Source organism: Anolis sagrei, chromosome 3 (genome assembly GCF_037176765.1).
Source record: "Anolis sagrei isolate rAnoSag1 chromosome 3, rAnoSag1.mat, whole genome shotgun sequence".
NCBI classification, from domain to species: Eukaryota; Metazoa; Chordata; class Lepidosauria; order Squamata; family Dactyloidae; genus Anolis; species Anolis sagrei.
Window position 1 is genome coordinate 4,185,723 of NC_090023.1, and position 23,722 is coordinate 4,209,444.

At 44.4% G+C, this 23,722-nt stretch overlaps 1 protein-coding gene across 2 annotated transcripts in view; it reads right to left on the reverse strand.

Moving 5' to 3' along the window:
* ARAP1 (ArfGAP with RhoGAP domain, ankyrin repeat and PH domain 1) overlaps nt 1–23,722 on the reverse strand; it is a 207,682-nt gene that overhangs the window by 150,703 nt on the left and 33,257 nt on the right. For both annotated transcript variants that reach the window (XM_067466421.1, XM_067466422.1), the window contains exon 2: nt 13,610–13,758. The gene's annotated coding sequence lies outside the window, so the exon portion shown is untranslated. The remainder of the gene's footprint in view (nt 1–13,609; nt 13,759–23,722) is intronic.

The window sequence follows — 23,722 nt, forward strand, 5'->3', positions numbered from 1 at the left end:
CCTGCATCTCCCAAGGTTCATTTACATAGGGTTGTTGTAGGTTTTTTCGGGCTATATGGCCATGTTCTAGAGGCATTCTCTCCTGACATTTCGCCTGCATCTATGGCAAGCATCCTCAGAGGTAGTGAGGTCTGTTGGAACAAGGGAAATGGGTTTACATATCTGTGGAATGACCAGGGTGGGACAAAGGACTCTTGTCTGCTGGAGCTAGGTGGGAATGTTTCATCTCTCATCTAATCACCTTTCAACAAAAGTTTGCTCCAGGCACTGTCAGGCCATTATATGCTAATCAAGGTGGTCAGTTGAAACATTCACACCTAGCTCCAGCAGACATGAGTCCTTTGTCCCACCCTGGTCATTCCACAGATATATAAACTCTTTAGACCTCACTACCTCTGAGGATGCTTGCCACAGATGTCAGGCCATTATATGCTAATCAAGGTTTTTTTGGGCTATATGGCCATGGTCTACAGGCATTCTCTCCTGACATTTCGCCTGCATCTATGGCAAGCATCCTCAGAGGTAGTGAGGTCTGTTGAAACTAGGAAAATGGGTTTATATATCTGTAGAATGACCAGGTGGGACAAAGGACTCTTGTCTGCTGGAGCTAGGTGTGAATGTTTCAACTGACCACCTTGATTAGCATATAATGGCCTGACAGTGCTTGGAGCAATGTTTTGTTGAGAAGTGATTAGATGAGAGGTGAAACATTCACACCTAGCTCCAGCAGACAAGAGTTCTTTGTCCCACCCTGGTCATTCCACAGATATATAAACCCTTTTCCCTTTTTCCTAGTTCCAACAGACCTCACTACCTCTGAGAATGCTTGCCATAGATGTGGGCGAAACGTCAGGAGAGAATGCCTCTAGAACATGGCCATATAGCCCAAAAAAAACCTACAACAACCCAATGATTCTGGCCATGAAAGCCTTCGACAATACATTCATGTACATATAATCGCCCTTTTCAACAAGGGGGAAAGGATAGACTGTGGAATCAGGTGTCCAACAGGCATGAAGTGTTATTGCCCCCAACCTTATTCTCCACCTTCGTCGCTATGATCCTGCAAGTTGTTGATGGGAAGCTTCCCACCAGCATGGAAATCATCTATCAGACAGACGGCAAGCTGTTTAACCTCAACAGACTGAAAGCCAAAACCAAGGTCACAACAACTCTCTTATAGAACTCCAGTATGCTGATGATAATGTAGTCTATGCGCACTCAGAACAAGACCTACAAGCCACTCAAAGCATATTGTCGAAGGCTTTCATGGCCAGAATCACTGGGTTGTTGTAGGTTTTTTCTGGCTATATGGCCATGTTCTAGAGGCATTCTCTCCTGGCGTTTCGCCTGCATCTATGGCAAGCATCCTCAGAGGTAGTGAGGTCTGTTGGAACTAGGAAAATGGGTTTACATATCTGTGGAATGACCAGGGTGGGACAAAGGACTCTTGTGTGCTGGAGCTAGGTGTGAATGTTTCAACTGACCACCTTGATTAGCATATAATGGTCTGACAGTGCTTGGAGCAATGTTTTCTTGAGAGGTGATTAGATGAGAGGTGAAACGGTCTGGAGAACAAGCCCTATGAGGAGCGGCTTAAGGAGCTGGGCATGTTTAGCCTGAAGAAGAGAAGGATGAGAGGAGACATGATAGCCATGTATAAATATGTGAGAGGAAGCCACAGGGAGGAGGAGGGAGCAAGCTTGTTTTCTGCTTCCCTGGAGACTAGGACTCAATAGAACAATGGCTTCAAACTACAAGAGAGGAGATTCCATCTGAACATGAGGAAGAACTTCCTGACTGTGAGAGCCGTTCAGCAGTGGAACTCTCTGCCCCGGAGTGTGGTGGAGGCTCCTTCTTTGGAAGCTTTTAAACAGAGGCTGGGTGGCCATCTGTCAGGAGTGATTTGAATGCAATATTCCTGCTTCTTGGCAGAATGGGGTTGGACTGGATGGCCCAGGAGGTCTCTTCCAACTCTTTGATTCTATGAAACATTCCCACCTAGCTCCAGCAGACAAGAGTCCTTTGTCCCACCCTGGTCATTTCACAGATATATAAACCCTTTTTCCTAATTCCAACAGACCTGATAGGACAAAGTATGTTGAGATTCTATCCCGGTGTAATATCGGAAAGTTTTTATTTCCAATAGGTTACACATGTTTTACTATTATTAGAAGGTGTCCAATTACTACTGTTAATGGGTAGCTTTCTACACCGATACTAATGTTACGATGTGTACACTTTGGGAACCAAAAGAAAGAAAAGAAACAAGTTCACGCTGAAGTTGTGACTCAGTTTGAACTTCCGCCCTGTTTCACTTGCCCAGCAAAAACTAGGACGAAATGGAGAATGAATCACAGCCACAAATTTGTTTTATTTCCTGGCAACTTTTGCCAAGATTTTGCTCATCCTGTGACTTTGAGATGTCTTTTTTTCTCTTTTTTTTAAAAAGCCCTGAGATTGCAGCAAAATGGGACAAAGGCACCCAGATAAGGATTCTTTTTGCAAAAGCTCTTTTCACTTCTCATCCTCAGTTTAACTGGAAGTTTTTAGCAGCATCAACATTATTATTGTTGTTATTACTACTACTACTACTACTACTACTACTACTTGGATGACTTGGATGAAGGGTTAGAACGCAGGATCATCAAGTTTGCAGATGACACCAAATTGGGAGGGAGAGCCAAGACTCCAGAGGACAGGAGCAGGATTCAAAACCATCTTGACAGATTAGAGAGATGGGCCAAAACTAACAAAATGAAGTTCAACAGTGACAAATGCAAGAGACTCCACTTAGGCAGGAAAAACGAAATGAAAAGATACAGAATGGGGTACAATGAGGCCTGGCTCAAGAGCCGTACGTGTGAAGAAGATCTTGGAGTCCTCGTGGACAACAAGTTAAACATGAGCCAACAATGCGATGTGGCGGCAAAAAAAGCCAATGGGATTTTGGCCTGCATCAATAGGAGCATAGTGTCTAGATCTAAGGAAGTAATGCTACCCCTCTATTCCGCTTTGGTTAAACCACACCTGGAATATTGTGTCCAATTCTGGGCACCACAATTCAAGAGAGATATTGACAAGCTGGAATGTGTCCAAAGGAGGGTGACTCAAAGGATCAAGGGTCTGGAGAACAAGCCCTATGAGGAGCGGCTTAAGGAGCTGGGCATGTTTAGCCTGAAGAAGAGAAGGCTGAGAGGAGATATGATAGCCATGGATAAATATGTGAGAGAAAGTCAAGCTTGTGTTCTGCTTCCCTGGAGACTAGGACGCAAGGGAACAATGGCTTCAAACTACAAGAGAGGAGATTCCACTGAACATGAGGAAGAACTTCCTGACTGTGAGAGCCGTTCAGCAGTGGAACTCTCTGCCCTGGAGTGTGGTGGAGGCTCCTTCTTTGGAGGCTTTTAAACAGAGTCTGGATGGCCATCTGTCAGGGGTGATTTGAATGCAATATTCCTGCTTCTTGGCAGAATTGGATTGGACTGGATGGCCCAGGAGGTCTCTTCCAACTCTAGGATTCTATGATTCTATGATGATGATGATGATGATGATGATGATGTATATCTCTCCCAAAGGATACTCAAAGTGGCTTCCAATGAATAGTATGAGCTTATCACAATATCATAGCAAACGAGATCTCTCTGCTAGATTTCATATCACAAAATCACAAGTCGAACACTTCCCAAGCGTCTAGGACTGTGTGACGTATTTTCGAATGTTGCACACAGATCCAAGTCAGGTGGCCTTTTGCAGTTGACAGATCATGGTTTTGCAAATGTTTATTGTTTACCAATACCAGCTGAGATCTTTTGGCACGGTACCCAGTGTGTCCATTACCGCTGGGACCACCTGGACTGGTTTATACCAGAGCCTTTGCAGTTCGATTTTGAGATCCTAGTAACGGCTGAGTTTTTCCTGTTGTTTTTCCTCAATGCGACTGTCACCTGGAACGGCGACATCAATCATACAAACTTTTTTCTTTTCCACAATCATGATGCCTGGTGTATTGCGTTCCAAAACTTTGTCAGTCTGGATTCGAAAGTCCAATAGTATTTTTGTGTGTTCAATTTCCACAACCTTTACAGGTTTATGTTCCCTTTACCAGTTCTCAAAGTGGCTTCCAATGAAAAGTATGACATCATTATTATTATTATTATTATTATTATTATTATTATTATTTATATCTCTCCTGAAGGAGACACAAAGTGGCTTCCAATGAAAAGTATCAAACTACAAGAAAGGAGATTCCACCTGAACATGAGGAAGAACTTCCTGATTGTGAGAACCGTTCAGCAGTGGAACTCTCTGCCCTGGAGTGTGGTGGAGGCTCCTTCTTTGGATGCTTTTAAACAGAGGCTGGATGGCCATCTGTCGGGGGTGATTTGAATGCAATATTCCTGCTTCTTGGCAGAATGGGGTTGGACTGGATGGCCCAGGAGGTCTCTTCCAACTCTTTGATTCTATGATTCTATTATTATTATTATTATTATTATTATTATTATTATTATTATGTATATCTCTTCCAAAGGAGACCCAAAGTGGCTTCCAATGAAAAGTATGATCTTGTTGTTGTTGTTGTTGTTGTTGTTGTTGTTGTTGTTGTTATATACATAACAAGATGAGTGCACAGCAAACAAGATCACTATGCTGGTTGTTGTATTGGATCACACTTGGCTATTCTTCCATCCTAAATAGACCCATTTCGGCACTAAGGGTGAGGAAAAAAAAAGAAAAACCCGAAGCACTCGAAACATTTTCCTTCTCTTCTTTGTATTTAATTGAAACTCTTTTTCCAGCTGCATGAATCTGCGGTCAAACCCCTTCTTGCAGAAATGCATTCCTGCCCAGGATTAAGCAACTTGCATCAGCGCCTTTTGTAAGAGACTTAAGTCCAGAGATTGCGCAAGAGTTCAAAAGAAGCCAGAAAAGGTAGTTCAAATTAAATGTTTTAAAAAATCAATCAGTAATGAAGTCATGGCCAGGGAGGAAAAGTATAATCATTGTTAGAAAGGTTGGCAGTCACATGCAAGATTGCTTTCATGGATGGATGGATGGATGGATGGATGGAAGGAAGGAAGGAAAGATCCCTTGGTAGTCACATATAGGATTGTTTTCATGGATGGATGGATGGATGGATGGACAGATGGATCCCTTAGCAGTGACATGTAGGATTGTTTTCATGGATGGATGGGTGGATGGATGGATAGATTCCTTAGCAGTCACATGTAGGCTTGTTTTCATGGATGGATGGATGGATGGATGGATGGATCCCTTAGCAGTCACATGTAGGATTGTTTTCATGGATGGATGGGTAGATGGATGGATCCCTTAGCAGTCACATGTAGGATTGTTTTCATGGATGGATGGGTGGATGGATGGATGGATGGATAGATTCCTTAGCAGTCACATGTAGGATTGTTTTCATGGATGGATGGATGGATGGATCCCTTAGCAGTCACATGTAGCATTGTTTTCATGGATGGATGGATGGATGGATGGATCCCTTAGCAGTCACATGTAGGCTTGTTTTCATGGATGGATGGATGGATGGATGGATGGATGGATGGATGGATCCCTTAGCAGTCACATGTAGGATTGTTTTCATGGATGGATGGGTGGATGGATGGATCCCTTAGCAGTCACATGTAGGCTTGTTTTCATGGATGGATGGATGGATGGATGGATGGATGGATGGATCCCTTAGCAGTCACATGTAGGATTGTTTTCATGGATGGATGGATGGATTCCTTAGCAGTCACATGTAGGATTGTTTTCATGGATGGATGGGTGAATGGATGGATCCCTTAGCAGTCACATGTAGGATTGTTTTCATGGATGGATGGGTGGATGGGTGGATGGATGGATGGATGGATGGATGGATGGATGGATGGATCCCTTAGCAGTCACATGTAGGATTGTTTTCATCGATGGATGGATGGATCCCTTAGCAGTCACATGTAGGATTGTTTTCATGGATGGATGGGTGGATCCCTTAGCAGTCACATGTAGGATTGTTTTCATCGATGGATGGATGGATCCCTTAGCAGTCACATGTAGGATTGTTTTCATGGATGGATGGATGGATGGATGGATGGATGGATGGATGGATTCCTTAGCAGTCACATGTAGGATTGTTTTCATGGATGGATGGATGGATCCCTTAGCAGTCACATGTAGGATTGTTTTCATGGATGGATGGATGGATGGATGGATGGATGGATCCCTAAGCAGTCACATGTAGGATTGTTTTCATGGATGGATGGATGGATGGATGGATGGATCCCTTAGCAGTCACATGTAGGATTGTTTTCATGGATGGATGGATGGATCCCTTAGCAGTCACATGTAGGATTGTTTTCATGGATGGATGGATGGATGGATGGATGGATGGATGGATGTAAAATGCAGGATTGCTTTTATAGAGATAGATAGATAGATAGATAGATAGATAGATAGATAGATAGATAGATAGATAGATCCATTGGCAGTCAAATGTAGTATTGCTTTCAGGAATAGATGGATGGCTGGATGGTCTAGATGGATAGACAGATAGCTAGATGGACCACTTGGCAGTCAAATGCAGGATTGCTTTCATTCATAGATAGATAGATGATATATGATAGATAGATAGATGATAGATAGATAGAACATGAGAAGGGGAAAAAATAAATAGATGGATGATGAAAGGGGGAGAGACAGGAGGAGGGAATGAGGGGAAGAGATAAAATCCATCAGCTGGACAGAAAAATAGATGGATAGAAAGACACAGTGAGAAGAACCTATGGAAACAACAGAAAAAAATGGGTGGCTCGAAAGAGAGAGAAATATATCCCATGAAAACAACAGAAAAATAGATGGGTTGATAGATAGACAGATAGAAAGAGAGGGAAAAGAATTCATGAAAAGTTCAGAAAAAACAGGTGGATGGATGGAGATAGATAGATCCCATGAGATTGACAGAAAATAGATAGATGATAGATAGATAGATAGATAGATAGATAGATAGATAGATAGATAAATAGATAGATCCTACAAAAAGGAGGGATGGATGGATGGATGGATGGATGGATGGATGGATGGATGGGCGTGGTTTTGTCGTGGCTCCGGTCCTTCCTGGAGGGATAAACGCAGATGGTGAAGCTTGGAGATGCCTGCTCGGTTCCCTGGCCTTTGACCTGTGGGGTCCCACAAGGCTCTATTTTGTCTCCCATGCTTTTTAACATCTACATGAAACCGCTGGGAGAGGTCATCCGGAGTTTTGGAGTTGGGTGCCATCTCTATGCAGATGACACACAACTCTACTACTCTTTTCCACCTAATTCCAAGGAAGCCCCTCGGGTGCTGGACGAGTGCCTGGCCGCTGTGTCCATCTGGATGAGGACGAACAAGCAGAAGATCAATCCCGACAAGACAGAGGTCCTTCTGGTCGATCGTAAACCAGATCGGGTATAGGGTGGCAACCTGTGTTGGATGGGGTTACACTCCCCCTGAAGCCACAGGTCCGCAGTCTTGGAGTCCTCTTGGATTGATCGCTCACGCTTGAGGCTCAGGCGTCGGTGGTGTCCGGGAGGGCTTTTGCACAGCTAAGACTCATAGAATCATAGAATCAAAGAGTTGGAAGAGACCTCATGGGCCATCCAGTCCAACCCCATTCTGCCAAGAAGCAGGAATATTGCATTCAAATCACCCCTGACAGATGGCCATCCAGCCTCTGCTTAAAAGCTTCCAAAGAAGGAGCCTCCACCACACTCCAGGGCAGAGAGTTCCACTGCTGAACGGCTCTCACAGTCAGGAAGTTCTTCCTAATGTTCAGATGGAATCTCCTCTCTTGTAGTTTGAAGCCATTGTTCCGCGTCCTAGTCTCCAAAGAAGCAGAAAACAAGCTTAGAATCATAGAATCATAGAATCAAAGAGTTGGAAGAGACCTCTTGGGCCATCCAGTCCAACCCCATTCTGCCAAGAAGCAGGAATATTGCATTCAAATCACCCCTGACAAATGGCCATCCAGCCTCTGCTTAAAAGCTTCCAAAGAAGGAGCCTCCACCACACTCCGGGGCAGAGAGTTCCACTACTGAACGGCTCTCGCAGTCAGGAAGTTCTTCCTAATGTTCAGATGGAATCTCCTCTCTCGTAGTTTGAAGCCATTGTTCCACGTCCTAGTCTCCAAGGAAGCAGAAAACAAGCTTGCTCCCTCCTCCCTGTGGCTTCCTCTCACATATTTATACATGGCTCTCATCATATCTCCTCTCAGCCTTCTCTTCTTCAGGCTAAACATGCCCAGTTCCCTAAGCCGCTCCTCATAGGGCTTGTTCTCCAGACCCTTGATCATTTTAGTCGCCCTCCTCTGGACACATTTCAGCTTGTCAATATCTCTCCTGAATTGTGGTGCCTTCAAGTTCTTTCATGCGCCAACTGTGACCATACCTCGCGAGGGCTGATCTGGCCGGGGTGGTCCATGCCTTGGTCACCTCTAGATTGGACTACTGCAATGTGCTCTACGTGGGGCTGCCCTTGAAAACGGCTCGGAAATTCCAACTGGTCCAACGGGCAGCAGCCAGGATGTTAACTGGTGCTCCTTACAGAGAGAGGTCAACCCTCCTGTTTAAGGAGCTCCACTGACTGCCGTTTATTTTCCGAGCCCAATTTAAGGTGCAGGTGCTTACCTACAAAGCCCTGAACGGTTTGGGACCACCCTACCTGTGTGACCGCATATCCGTTTACGAACCCACGCGCTCACTTCGGTCATCTGGAGAGGCCCTGCTTGTGATCCCGCCCGCGTCGCAAGCACGCTTGGTGGGGACTTGAGACAGGGCCTTTTCTGTGGTGGCCCCCCGATTCTGGAACACCCTCCCAAAAGATCTTAGACAGGCCCCTACATTGGCAGTCTTCAGAAAGAACTTGAAGACCTGGCTGTTCCGATGTGCCTTCCCAGATTAGGAATCTCCAAAACCAAGTCCTAGAAGCACTTTAGTAGAACCAAGATTGCTGCACACCGCACACTGCACTTACTCTATAATCCTACATACCTCATCTGGAATGTGTCCAGAGGAGGGCGACTAAAATGATCAAGGGTCTGGAGAACAAGCCCTATGAGGAGCGGCTTACTGAACTGGGCATGTTTAGCCTGAAGAAGAGAAGGCTGAGAGGAGATATGATAGCCATGTATAAATATGTGAGAGGAAGCCACAGAGAGGAAGAGGGAGCAAGCTTGTTTTCTGCTTCCTTGGAGACTAGGACGCAATGGAACAATGGCTTCAAACTACAAGAGAGGAGATTCCATCTGAACATGAGGAAGAACTTCCCGACTGTGAGAGCCGTTCAGCAGTGGAACTCTCTGCCCCGGAGTGTGGTGGAGGCTCCTTCTTTGGAAGCTTTTAAGCAGAGGCTGGATGGCCATTTGTCAGGGGTGATCTGAATGCAATATTCCTGTTTCTTGGCAGAATGGGGTTGGACTGGATGGCCCAGGAGGTCTCTTCCAACTCTTTGATTCTATGATTCTATGATTCCTGCCACATCAGCACTTTTAATCTTGTACCCATTACTCTGGCCTAGCAAAATAACATAAATGATACAAAGTAAACTACAATAAAAAATAAATAAAATTAAATAAAAATGTATAAACGAACTGAAAGACTTTGCAGGGCTGCATCATCCCAATGCACTTGCCTTTGCAGACTATAAAATAAAAAATATATATTTAAAAGCTTCCTTGCTCCCAAATGCCTCCCCAAAGAGCCAATGGGTCCCTTAGAGGCCATCTAGACCAGCTCTGGGGCATCTAGACCATCTAGAAGGCATCTAGACCATCTAAGCTGGGGCCCCTAGAGGGCATCTAGACTATCTCTGGGGCATCTATACCATCTAGACTGGGTCCTCTAGAGGGCATCTAGACCATCTAGACTGGGTCCCTTAGAGGCCATCTAGACCAGCTCTGGGTCATCTAGACCATCTAGAAGGCATCTAGACCATCAAGACTGGGTCCCCTAGAGGGCATCTAGACCATCTAAGCTGGGTCCCCTAGAGGGCATCTAGACTATCTCTGGGGCATCTATACCATCTAGACTGGGTCCTCTAGAGGGCATCTAGACCATCTAGAGGGCATCTAGACCATCTAGACTGGGTCCCTTAGAGGCCATCTAGACCAGCTCTGGGGCATCTAGACCATCTAGAAGGCATCTAGGCCATCAAGACTGGGTCTCCTAGAGGGCATCTAGACCATCTAAGCTGGGCCCCCTAGAGGGCATCTAGACTATCTCAGGGGCATCTATACCATCTAGACTGGGTCCTCTAGAGGGCATTTAGACCATCTAGAGGGCATCTAGACCATCTAGACTGGGTCCCTTAGAGGCCAACTAAACCAGCTCTGGGGCATCTAGACCATCTAGAAGGCATCTAGGCCATCAAGACTGGGTCCCCTAGAGGGCATCTAGACCATCTAAGCTGGGCCCCCTAGAGGGCATCTAGACTATCTCAGGGGCATCTATACCATCTAGACTGGGTCCTCTAGAGGGCATCTAGACCATCTAGACTGGGTCCCCTAGAGGGCATCTAGACTATCTCTGGGCATCTAGACCATCTAGAGGGCATCTAGACCATCTAGACTGGGTTCCCTAGAGGGCATCTAGACCATTTCTGAGGCATCTAGACCATCTAGAGGGCATCTAGACCATCTCTGGGGTATCTAGACCATCCAGAGGGCATCTAGACCATCTTTGGGGCTTTCCTTGGCCGTTTTAGTCCCGGGAGAGGCCTTATTTTAAGAACAAGAAGTGACCTAACTTCCTGCTCACTTCCTTTTGCAAAAACCGTTTCTTAAATTGTCCCCAAAAACATCCTCCAAAAATGTGGTTAAGAAAGCCCTCCAAACTGAGTCTAATATATATATATAAATTGAGGAACAAAAAATTAAAATATCTTTATGACATATTTTTTTAACCAGGGGAGGAAGACAAGATTATTTATTTATTTATTTATTTTATTATTTACTTCGCTTATATACCGCAATTCTCAGCCCAAGGGCGATTATTATTATTATTATTATTATTAACTTTCATTTTGACTTTTGCATTGTTTTCAATGTGAATTATTTTACTATTTTGATAGCTCCCCTGAGTAACACCGTGGAAGGGCTATAAATGGATAGAACAACAACCACAACCACAACCACAACAAACAATTCACCTTTTCTAACACTATTAAAATAAATAATATGAAAATCTAGGAGTTGTAGTAATAATAATAACAACATCTGTTTCACAGTTCAGACTAAATCCAGTAGCAGAGAAACAACCAGCCATAAATGCAAAAAGCAAATCTAAAATGTCTGAGGAAATTCTCTTTTCAAAATGCAACCAATAACATGCAGTTTGCACCAGAGAAGGTAAATGACCTTGTCGAACCACAACTTCCACTGTGTTCCTGCCTAGTTTAATGGGGATGGGATAGATGGCCTTTGAGGGTCCCTTTCCTGGAAGCAAACTCTAACAGAGACCCATGGCTTACTATATTCCTGAATGGGGATGGGATAGATGGCCTTTGGGGTCCCTTTCCTGGAGCCAAACTCTATCAGAGATTCATTGCTTACTATATTCCTGAATGAGGACAGGACAGGTGGCCTTTGGGGGGGCCCTTTCCTGGAACCAAATTCTATACCCATGACCTACTATATTCCTGAATGGGGATGGGATAGATGACCTTTAGGGGTCCCTTTCCTGGAATCAAACTCTAGCAGAGACCCATGGCTTACTATATTCCTGAATGGGGATGGGCTAGATGGCCTTTGGGGGTCCCTTTCCTGGAAGCAAACTCTATTCAGAAGCTCATGGCTTACTATATTTCTGAATGGAAACAAGATAGATGGCCTTTGGGGGTCTCTTTCCTGAACCAAACTCTAGCAGAGACCCATAGCTTACTATATTCCTGAATGGGGATGGGATAGATGACCTTTAGGGGTCCCTTTCCTGGAACCAAACTCTAGCAGAGACCCATGGCTTACTATATTTCTGAATGGGATGGGATAGATGGCCTTTGGGGGTCCCTTTCCTCGAACCAAAGTGTATCAGAGACCCATGGCTTACTATATTCCTGAATGGGGACGGGATAGATGACCTTTAGGGGTCCCTTTCCTGGAATCAAACTCTAGCAGAGACCCATGGCTTACTATATTCCTGAATGGGGATGGGCTAGATGGCCTTTGGGGGTCCCTTTCCTGGAAGCAAACTCTATTCAGAAGCTCATGGCTTACTATATTTCTGAATGGAAACAAGATAGATGGCCTTTGGGGGTCTCTTTCCTGAACCAAACTCTAGCAGAGACCCATAGCTTACTATATTCCTGAATGGGGATGGGATAGATGACCTTTAGGGGTCCCTTTCCGGAACCAAACTCTAGCAGAGACCCGTGGCTTACCATATTCCTGAATGGGGATGGGATAGATGGCCTCTGGGGGTCCCTTTCCGGAACCAAACTCTAGCAGAGACCCGTGGCTTACTATATTCCTGAATGGGGATGGGATAGATGGCCTTTGGGGGTCCCTTTCCTGGAGCCAAACTCTATCAGAGATTCATTGCTTACTATATTTCTGAATGAGGACAGGGCAGATGGCCTTTGGGGGTCCCTTTCCTGGAAGCAAACTCTGTTAGATACCCACAGCTTGCTATATTTCTGAATGGGGATGGGATAGATGACCTTTGGGGGTCCCTTTCCTGGAGCCAAACTCTATCAGAGATTCATTGCTTACTATATTCCTGAATGGAGATGGGATAGATGGCCTGTGGGGGTCCCTTTCCTCAGACCAAATTCTATCAGATACCCATGGCTTACTATATTCCTGAATGGGGATGGGCTAGATGGCCTTTGGAGGTCCCTTTCCTGAACCAAACTCTAGCAGAGACCCATGGCTTACTATATTCCTGAATGGGGATGGGATAAATGGCCTTTAGGGGTCCCTTTCCTCAAACCATATTCTATCAGAGACCCATAGCTTACTATATTCCTGAATGGGGATGGGATAGATGACCTTTAGGGGTCCCTTTCCTCAAACCAAATTCTATCAGATACTGATGGCTTACAATATTCTTGAGTGGGGGATAGGATAGATGGCCTTTGGGGGTCCCTTTTCTGGAACCAAATTCTATCAGAGACCCGTGGCTTACTATATTTCTGAATGGGATGGGATAGATGGCCTTTGAGGGTCCCTTTCCTGGAAGCAAACTATATTCAGAAACCCATGGCTTACTATATTTCTGAATGGAAACAAGATATATGGCCTTTGGGGGTCCCTTTCTGGAACAAAACTCTAGCAGAGACCCATAGCTTACTATATTCCTGAATGGGGATGGGACAGATGGCCTCTGGAAGTCCCTTTCCTGAACCAAACTCTAGCAGAGACCCATGGCTTACTATATTCCTGAATGGGATGGGATAGATGGCCTTTGGGGGTCCCGTTTCCTAGAACCAAACCTTATAGGCATTGAAAGCTTGTGATACACTTGTAAGGTCCAACAATCTTCCTGAACCCTACCCATCCCACTTCCTGCATTTTTCAAACCCGAAACGTCATTAAAAGACATTTAAAAATCCCAGAAAATACAGGTAATTCACCAACCTGGCTGGCTTTGGCTTCCTTTGGCCCGGTTATGGGATCGGCGTAAACCCGAAGTCCCTGCTTGCCTTCTGCCGAAAACTTCCGCCCTCGTCTTTGGGGGATTTCTGCTTGCAAGACCTTTCCTTTTGCCGAAAACCACAGATGAGGAACTGGATTGAAAGCAGAGAGAAGAAGCCAAGGAAGGGTGTGAACAAAAGTCACGCTGCGGAGCGGCAAAAACACAACTGGGTGCCAAACGGGGAAAGAAGGCCTTTGCCCTCCAAGGAAGGGTCTCGGGACAGAGAAGGAATCCCCTAATGATTAACCAAGGCGATGGGAGCCTGAGAGTTGTAGTTTTGCAAGCTCTAAAGCCTTCTCTGCAGAACAATCCCCCAAAAAAGGAATTATTATTATTATTATTATTATTATTATTATTATTATTAGAGACACAACAAGATGAGTCCACAGCAGACACTCTGTTAGCTGTTGTATTGGGTCACACATCGGACACAGTGTCTAGGATTGTGTGATGTATAGGCGAATAATGCACACATTATTATTATTATTGTTATTGTTATTATTATTATTATTATTATTATTATTATTATTTGAAACACAACAAGATGAGTCCACAGCAGACACTCTGCTGGCTGTTGTATTGGGTCACACATTGGACACTTCCCAAGTGTCTAGGATTGTGTGATGTATTGGCAAATAATGCGTGCATTATTGTTGTTGTTGTTGTTGTTGTTGTTATTATTATTTGAAACAGCACAAGATGAGTCCACAGCAGACAAGATAACTCTGCTGGCTGTTGTATTGGATCACACGTCGGACACTTCCGAAGTGTCTAGGATTGTGTGATGTATCGGCGAATAATGCGTGCATTATTATTATTATTATTATTATTATTATTATTATTTGAAACACAACAAGATGAGTCCACAGCAGACAAGGTCACTCTGTTGGTTGTTGTTTTGGATCACACATTGGACACTTCCCAAGTGTCTAGGATTGTGTGATGTATTGGCAAATAATGCGTGCATTATTATTATTATTATTATTATTATTATTATTATTATTATTTGAAACACAACAAGATGAGTCCACAGCAGACACTCTGCTGGCTGTTGTATTGGATCACACGTTGGACACTTCCCAAGTGTCTAGGACTGTGTGATGTATGGGCGAATAATGCGTGCATTATTATTATTATTATTATTATTATTATTATTATTATTATTATTAGAAGCACAACAAAATGAGTCCACAGCAGACAATATCACTCTGCTGGGTGTTGTATTGGGTCACATGTCGGACACTTCCCAAGTGTCGAGGACTGTGTGATGTATCGCCGAATAATGCATGCAGATCCCAGTAAAGTGGCCTTTGAAACTGGCAGATGGTAATTTTGTCAGCTCCGATTGTGTTTAAGTGCAGGCCAAGGTCTTTAGGCACTGCACCCAGTGTGCCAATCACCACTGGGACCCCCTTGACTGGTTTGTGCCAGAGTCTTTGCAGTTCGATCTTTAAATCCTCATATTGTGTCAGCTTTTCCCGTTGTTTCTCTTCAATCCTTCTGTCGCCTGGGATTGCAACATCGATGATCCATACTTTGTTTTTTAATATGATCATGAGGTCAGGAGTCTTGTGCTCCAAAACTCTGACAGTCTGAATCTGGAAGTCCCAGAGTAGCTTGACATGTTGATTTTGTGCAACTTTTTCCGGCTTGTGATCCCACCACTTGGTCTTTGTGGCACAAGTTCCAATGAATCATCTGAGCAACGGTGTTGTGCCTCTGCTTGTAGTCTGTTTGCGCGATCTTCTTGCAGCAGCTGAGGATGGGATCCATCGTTTTGCCTGCTTCCTTGCAGAGTCTACATTTGGGATCTGTCTTCGATTTTTCAATTCTGGCTTGGATGGCATTGCATTTCTTCTTCCTCTTCTTCTTCTTCTTCTTCTTCTTCTTCTTATTATTATTATTATTATTGTTATTATTACTATTATTATTATTATTATTATTTTGTAGTTTTTTTCGGGCTATATGGCCATGTGAACACGAGGAAGAACTTCCTGACTGTGCGAGCTGTTCAGCAGTGGAACTCTCTGCCCCGGAGTGTGGTGGAGGCTCCTTCTTTGGAAGCTTTTAAACAGAAGCTGGATGGCCATCTGTCAGGGGTGATTTGAATGCAATATTCCTGCTTCTTGGCAGAATGGGATTGGACTGGATGATGGCCCATGAGGTCTCTTCCAACTCTTTGATTCTATGATTCTAGAGGCATTCTCTCCTGATGTTTCGCCTGCATCTATGGCAAGCATCCTCAGAGGTAGTGAGGATTTACCTACCTCTGAGGATTCTTGCCATAGATGCAGGCGAAACGTCAGGAGAGAATGCCTCTAGAACATGGCCATATAGCCCGAAAAAACCTACAACCCAGTGATCCTGGCCATGAAAGCCTTTGACTATTATTATTACTATTATTATTATTATTATTATTATTATTATTATTATTATTATTATTTGTACCCTGCTTTTTCTCTCCCAAACACTCAAAGCAGCTTAGCCTAAAAGCATCCGCATACCATTTAAAATATACCAATTAAAAAGATAATTAAATATAAAGAAGGTAAAATGCACCATTTAAGGCGCATCTGCACCGCAGAGTTGATACCGTTTGGCACTACTTTAATTGCTACAAGATACTGGGATTTTGTAGTTTGTGAGCACAGAAAAACGAAGTCCTTGTGAAACTACAACTCCCAGGGTTCTTCTAAAGCAGTGTTTCTCAACCTTCCTAATGCCGCAACCCCTTAATACAGATCTTCATGTTGTGGTGACCCCCAAGTATACAATTATTTTAGTTGCTACTTCGTAACTGTAATTTTGCTACTGTTGTGAATCGTAATGTAAATATCCAATATGCATGATGTATTTGCATTCACTGGACCCAATTTGGCACAAATACCCAATACACCCAAATTTGAACACCGGTGGAGTTTGGGGGAAATAGACCTTGACATTTGGGAGTTATAGTTGCTGGGATTTATAGTTGATCTACAATCAAAGAGCATTCTGAACGCCAACAACAATGGAATTGAACCAAACTTGGCACACAGAACTCCCATGACCAACAGACAATCCTGGAAGGGTTTGGTGGGCATAGACCTTGAGTTTGGGAGTTGTAGTTCACCTATATCCAGAAGGCACTGTGCCCTCAAACAATGATGGATCTGGACCAAACTTGGCACAACTATTCAGTATGCCCAAATGTGAACACTGGTGCAGTTTGGGGGAAATAGACCTTGACATTTGGGAGTTGTAGTTGCTGGGATTTATGGTTCACCTACAATCAAAGAGCATTGTGAACTTCACCAATGATGGAATTGGGCCAAACTTCCCACACAGAACCCCCATGACCAGTATGATATTTGGGGACCCCTCTTGCACCCCTTCGCAACCCCCCAGGTTGAGAAACACTGTTCTATAGCTCTGAGCCATGGCAGTTAAAGTGGATTAATTCCGCAGTGTAGATGCACTGACCTTAAGCACACACTCAAGTTGACTTCTCATCCTTTGGCCTTGCAAAACTTTTAGAGGAAACAGCTATTGCTTTGCTCTTGCAACACTTTGGACATTTTAATGCTGGCTTTTTTAAAAGTGTGCCTCTATATCAGCCTCTATTGTACAATATAGTACGTTTGGAAATAAAACATTTCAAATATTACCAGGAGACTTTACTTTGGTTCAAGAAAATATTGGGATATATAACCAACTAGCTGTCCCCTGCCACGCGTTGCTGTGGCCCACATGGGGGTTCTGTGTGGGAGGTTTGACCCAATTCTATCATTGGTGGGATTCAGAATGCTCTGTGATTGTAGGTGAACTATAAATCCCAGAAAATACTGGAAGGATTTGATGAGCATTGACCTTGGTTTGGGAGTTGTAGTTCACCTACATCCAGAGAGCACTGTGGACTCAAACAATGATGGATCTGGACCAAAATTGGCACGAATACTCAATATAACCAAACGTGAACACTGGTGGAGTTTGGGGAAAACAGACCTTGACATTTGGGAGTTGTAGTTGTTGGGATTTATAGTTCACCTACAATCAAAGAGGATTTTGAACTCCAAAACTATGGAATTGAACCAAGTTTGGCACACAGAAGTCCCATGACTACCAGAAAATACTGGAAGGATTTGATGGGCATTGACCTTGAGTTTGAGAGTTGTAGTTCACCTACATCCAGAGAGCACTGTGGACTCAAACAATTATGGATCTGGACCAAACTTGGCACGACTACTCAATATACCCAAAGAGCATTCTGAACTCCACTAATGATGGAATTGAACCAAACTTGGCACACAGGATTCCCATGACTACCAGATAATACTGGAAGGATTTCATGGGCATTGACCTTGAGTTTGGGAGTTGTAGTTCACCTACATCCAGAGAACACTGTGGACTCACACAATGATGGATCTGGACCAAGCTTGGCACAAATACTCAATATACCCAAATGTGAACACTGGTGAAGTTTGGGGAAAACAGACCTTGACATTTGGAAGTTGTAGTTGCTGGGATTTATAGTTCACCTACAATCAAAGAGGATTCTGAACTCCAAAAATGATGGAATTGAACCAAGGTTGGCACACAGAACTCCCATGACTACCAGAAAATACTGGAAAGGTTTGATGGGCATTGACCTTGAGTTTGGGAGTTGTAGTTCGTCTACATCCAGAGAGCACTGTGGACTCAAACAATGATGGATCCGGACCAAACTTGGTACGAATACTCAATATACCCAAATGTGAACGCTGGTGAAGTTTGGGGAAAACAGACCTTGACATTTGGGAGTTGTAGTTGCTGAGATTTATAGTTCACCTACACTAACAGCAGGAGGGCTTTGGTAGGAGGGTTCGCTGTCTGTTTCCAAAAAGGAAGGGAAGGACAAGCAGATAGATCATCAGCCTTCTCTGCCAAAGGGTTCCATGACTCCCATGACCAGCAGAACAAGGTCGTTGACCTTGAGTTTTGGAATTGTAGTTCACCTACATCCAGAGAGCACTGTGGACTCAAACAATGATGGATCTGGACCAAGTTTGGCAAATACCCAAATGTGAGCACTGGTGAAGTTTGGGGAAAACAGACTTTGACATTTGGGAGTTGTGGTTGCTGGGATTTATAGTTCACCTACAATCAAAGAGGATTTTGAACTCCAAAACTATGGAATTGAACCAAGTTTGGCACACAGAAGTCCCATGACTACCAGAAAATACTGGAAGGATTTGATGGGCATTGACCTTGAGTCTGGGAGTTGTAGTTCACCTACATCCAGAGAGCACTGTGGACTCAAACAATGATGGATCTGGACCAAGCTTGGCACAAATACTCTATACAACCAAATGTGAGCACTGGTGAAGTTTGAGGAAAACAGACCTTGACATCTGGGAGTTGTGGTTGCTGGGATTTATAGTTCACCTACAATCAAAGAGGATTTGGAACTCCAAAAACCAAGCTTGGCACACAGAACTCCCATGACTACCAGAAAATACTGGAAGGATTTGATGGGCATTGACCTTGTGTTTAGGAGTTGAGGTTCACCTACATCCAGAGAGCACTGTGGACTCACACAATGATGGATCTGGACCAAACTTGGCACAAATACTCTATACAACTAAATGTGAGCACTGGTGAAGTTTGGGGAAAACAGACCTTGGCATTTGGGAGTTGTAGTTGCTGGGATTTATAGTTCACCTACAATCAAAGAGGATTCTGAACTCCAAAAACGATGGAATTGAACCAAGCTTGGCACACAGAATCTCCAGGACCAACAGAAAATACTGTGTTTTCTGGTGGTCTTTTGTGACCTCTTTGACACCCCCCCCCCAGGGGTCCCGACCCCCAGGTTGAGAAACGCTGGTCTAGATGCCCTCTTGAGAACCCGACACAGGAGCAAATGGGTGGCCCCAAAAGACAAAAGCATTTGCAGGCGGTCAAAGGCATCCCAGTCAGGAGTGGGATCGGAAACAGAGGTTCCATTCAGAAGCTGTCTGTGCTCGACTATTATCTCTGCAGCAATGAAGGCTATAAAGCAAACGGGGGCAAACGGGAAACTGGAATTCCCAGCCGGGCTGAACAATGGGGCCTTCTCTGCCCTGCAGAAAACAACCCTTTTTGGGAAGGGAAGGCTTGGCCTTTCCCTGGGTGTCTTCATTGCAAGAAATTCCAGAATGTGGACTAAGAGGAGGGGGCTTGGTTCAAAGGCTTGCCTACAACATAGATTATTTGAAGCACAACAAGATTAGTCATAGAATCATAGAATCAAAGAGTTGGAAGAGACCTCCTGGGCCATCCAGTCCAACCCCATTCTGCCAAGAAGCAGGAATGTTGCATTCAAATCACCCCTGACAGATGGCCATCCAGCCTCTGTTTAAAAGCTTCCAAAGAAGGAGCCTCCATCACACTCTGGGGCAGAGAGTTCCACTGCTGAACGGCTCTCACAGTCAGGAAGTTCTTCCTCATGTTCAGGTGGAATCTCCTCTCTTGTAGTTTGAAGCCATTGTTCCATTGCGTCCTAGTAAGTCCACAGTAAACAAGTTCACTATGCTGGCTGTTGCTGTTGTGAGATAGTGAGGATGAGTTGGAGGAGGCTGTAGACTGGACTCTGGTTCAGAACATTAGAGACATTTGCAATCAAGCAACATCAAGTGATGATTTTGAAGGTTTTAGGGATAATGGGAATGAGAGTACTGATTGGCAGGATCAGGCACTAGAGCAAAGGTGGCAGGCTTGGCGTGGTGTAGATGCTTCAGCTCCGGGAGCAGAATCAGATGCAAGCAATGAATCTCATTCTTCTGATAGTGAATAAAATGAGCACTCTGGGACCTATTCCTTTGCAGACGACAAAGTGTTGTTTCGTGTTGTTCTCTGCCTAATCTTGTTTTGGATTCCCAGTATCCTGTTTTCCCTGCCGTGCCTCGGACCTTGGAACCTTCGCTCGTGAGTGTACATCTGGCTTCTTGACCCTTGGAACTGACTGACTACGCGTTTGCCTACCGGATTTTGCTCCATGCCTTGCAACCCTTAAAGACTGTTTGTTTTGTATTCTGCTCCTAGTTCATCGTATCTCCTGTTATTTCTTGGCTGCAATTCAAGCCTGCTTATCTAGCGTTTTGTGTTCCTGTTTGAAAACATCCTTTGAACTGTTTGCACTGACTGTTAAAGTGCCTCATTAAGTTTGTTTTGCATTAAAATACTACTATTTTGCACCTCAACTGCTGTTTAAGACATTCTGTGTTCTGTGGGTCACGACAGTTGCATTGGACGCTTGCCAAGTGTGGTTGCTGTTATTGTCATCATCATCGTCGTCACTATTATCGTCATCGATATAAATAAAAATGTAATGCTCGTTTCTGGGATTAACATAACATAATTGCCACCAAATTTGGACACAAGACACCTACTAACCCAAGGAGTGATCATCACTCAAAAATTAGTAATAATTTTGTCATTTGGGAGTTGTTGTTGCTGGAATCAAAGAGCATTCTGAACTCCACCAATGATGGAATTGAACCAAACTTGGCACACAGAACTCCCATGACCAATAGAAAATACTGGAAGGGTTTGATGGGCATTGACCTTGACTTTGAGAGTTGTAGTTCACCTACATCCAGAGAGCACTGTGGACTCAAACAATGATGGATCTGAACCAAACTTGGCACAAATACTCCATATGTCCACATATGGACACAGATGGAGTTTGGGGAAAATAGACCTTGACATTTGGGAGTTGTAGTTACTGGGATTTATAGTCCACCTACAATCACAGAACATTCTGAACCCCACCAAGGATAGAATTGGGCCACACCTCCTACACAGAACCCCCATGTGGGCCACAGCAATGCGTGGCAGGGGACAGCTAGTATATATAAATAAAAATGTAATGTTCGTTTGTGGGATTAACATAACTCAAAAACCACTGGGCGAATTGCCACCAAATTTGGCCACAAGACACCTAATAGCCCAAGGAGTGACAATCACTCAAATAATAATAATAATTTTGTCATTTGGGAGTTGTAGTTGCTGGGATTTATAGTTCACCTACAATCAAAGAGCATTCTGAACTCCACCAATGATGGAATTGAACCAAACTTGGCACACAGAACTGGTTTGAATCTGGGGAGCGGGGTGAGCTTCCGCTGTCAGCCCCAGCTTCTGCCATCCTAGCAGTTTGGAAACGTGCAAATGTGAGTAGATCAATAGGTACAGCTCCGGCTGGAAGGTAACAGCGCTCCATGCAGTCATGCTGGCCATATGAGCTTGGAGGGGTCTATGGAAAACACCAGCTCTTCAGCTTAGAAATGGAGATGAGCACCAACCCCCAGAGTCGGGCACAACTGGACTTAATGTCAGGGGGAAACCTTTACCTTTAGAGTGTAATTAATTCCCAAAATGCTATTATTATTATTATTATTATTATTATTATTATTATTATTATTATGCGAGTGCAGCATTTTCCCGAATGAAGCAGAGAGTGTTTGAGGACCAGGACATCCGTAGGGAGACCAAGGGGCTTGTTTATAAAGCTATTGTCCTCCCAACCCTGCTATACGCCTGTGAAACGTGGACTGTCTACAGACATCAACATTGACACTGAAATACAACACCGCTTGAGCTCTGCAAGTGCAGCATTTTTCCAAATGAAGCAGAGAGTTTTGAGCACCAGGACATTCGTAGGTAGACCAAAGTGCTTGTTTATAGAGCTATTGTCCTCCCAACCCTGCCATATGCCTGCGAAACGTGGACTGTCTACAGACGTCACATGCAACTCCTGGAATGATTCCATCAGCGCCGCCTCCGGAAAATCTTGCAAATCTCTTGGGAAGACAGGCGGACCAATGTCAGCATGCTGGAAGAAGCAAAGACCACCAGCATCGAAGCGATGGTCCTCCGCCATCAACTCCGCTGGACCGACCACGTTGTCCAGATGCCTGACCACCGTCTCCCAAAGCAGTTGCTCTACTCCGAACTCAAGAACGGAAAACGGAATGTTGGTGGACAGGAAAAGAGATTGAAAGATGGGCTCAAAGCCAACCTCAAAAACTCTGGCATAGACACTGAGAACTGGGAAGCCCCGGCCCTTGAGAGCTCCAGCTGGAGGTCAGCTGTGACCAGCAGTGCTGCAGAATTTGAAGAGGCACGACTGGAGGGTGAAAGAGAGAAACGTGCCAAGAGGAAGGCGCGTCAAGCCAACCTCGACTGGGACCGCCTTCCACCTGGAAACCAATGCTCTCACTGCGGGAGAAGATGCAGATCAAGAATAGGGCTCCACAGTTACCTACAGACCCACAAGAATACTGATCGTGGAAGACTATCCTAGTTGGCCAATGAGGGATTGCCTAAGTAAGTAAAGTAAGGAAGTATTATGCTCCATGAACCTGCAAAATCCTACTTTTATGGAGACATTTTGCTGATATGTTTGTGTCCTAACCCACCCCCCAGAGGATTGGTCCCCAATCCTGCTTCCCTGGTCATTGCAATCTATATCTGAAAATATGTGAGAAGCAGATTGAGTTGTTTGGAGAAGTTCTGCCCTGCTACCCATTACTATGACAACACCAGAAAAAGCTTATATAATCCTCCTCCTACAGACACCCTAAATGTGTTTAATGAAAGGCAAGCAACTTCTCCTCTTTTCCACCCGCCCGCCTTTCTTTGGAGCAAAGCACACCTAATTGCTAGAGCCTCACCATACTACAACTCCTAAAGACTATATTCATAGTTGGAAGAGACCTCCTGGGCCATCCAGTCCAACCCCATTCTGCCAAGAAGCAGGAATATTGCATTCAAATCACCCCTGACAGATGGCCATCCAGCCTCTGCTTAAAAGCTTCCAAAGAAGGAGCCTCCACCACACTCCGGGGCAGAGAGTTCCACTGCTGAACGGCTCTCACAGTCAGGAAGTTCTTCCTCATCTTCAGATGGAATCTCCTCTCTTGTAGTTTGAAGCCATTGTTCCGTGTCCTGGTCTCCAGGGAAGCAGAAAACAAGCTTGCTCCCTCCTCCTCCCTGTGGCTTCCTCTCACATATTTATACATGGCTGTCATGTCTCCTCTCAGCCTTCTCTTCTT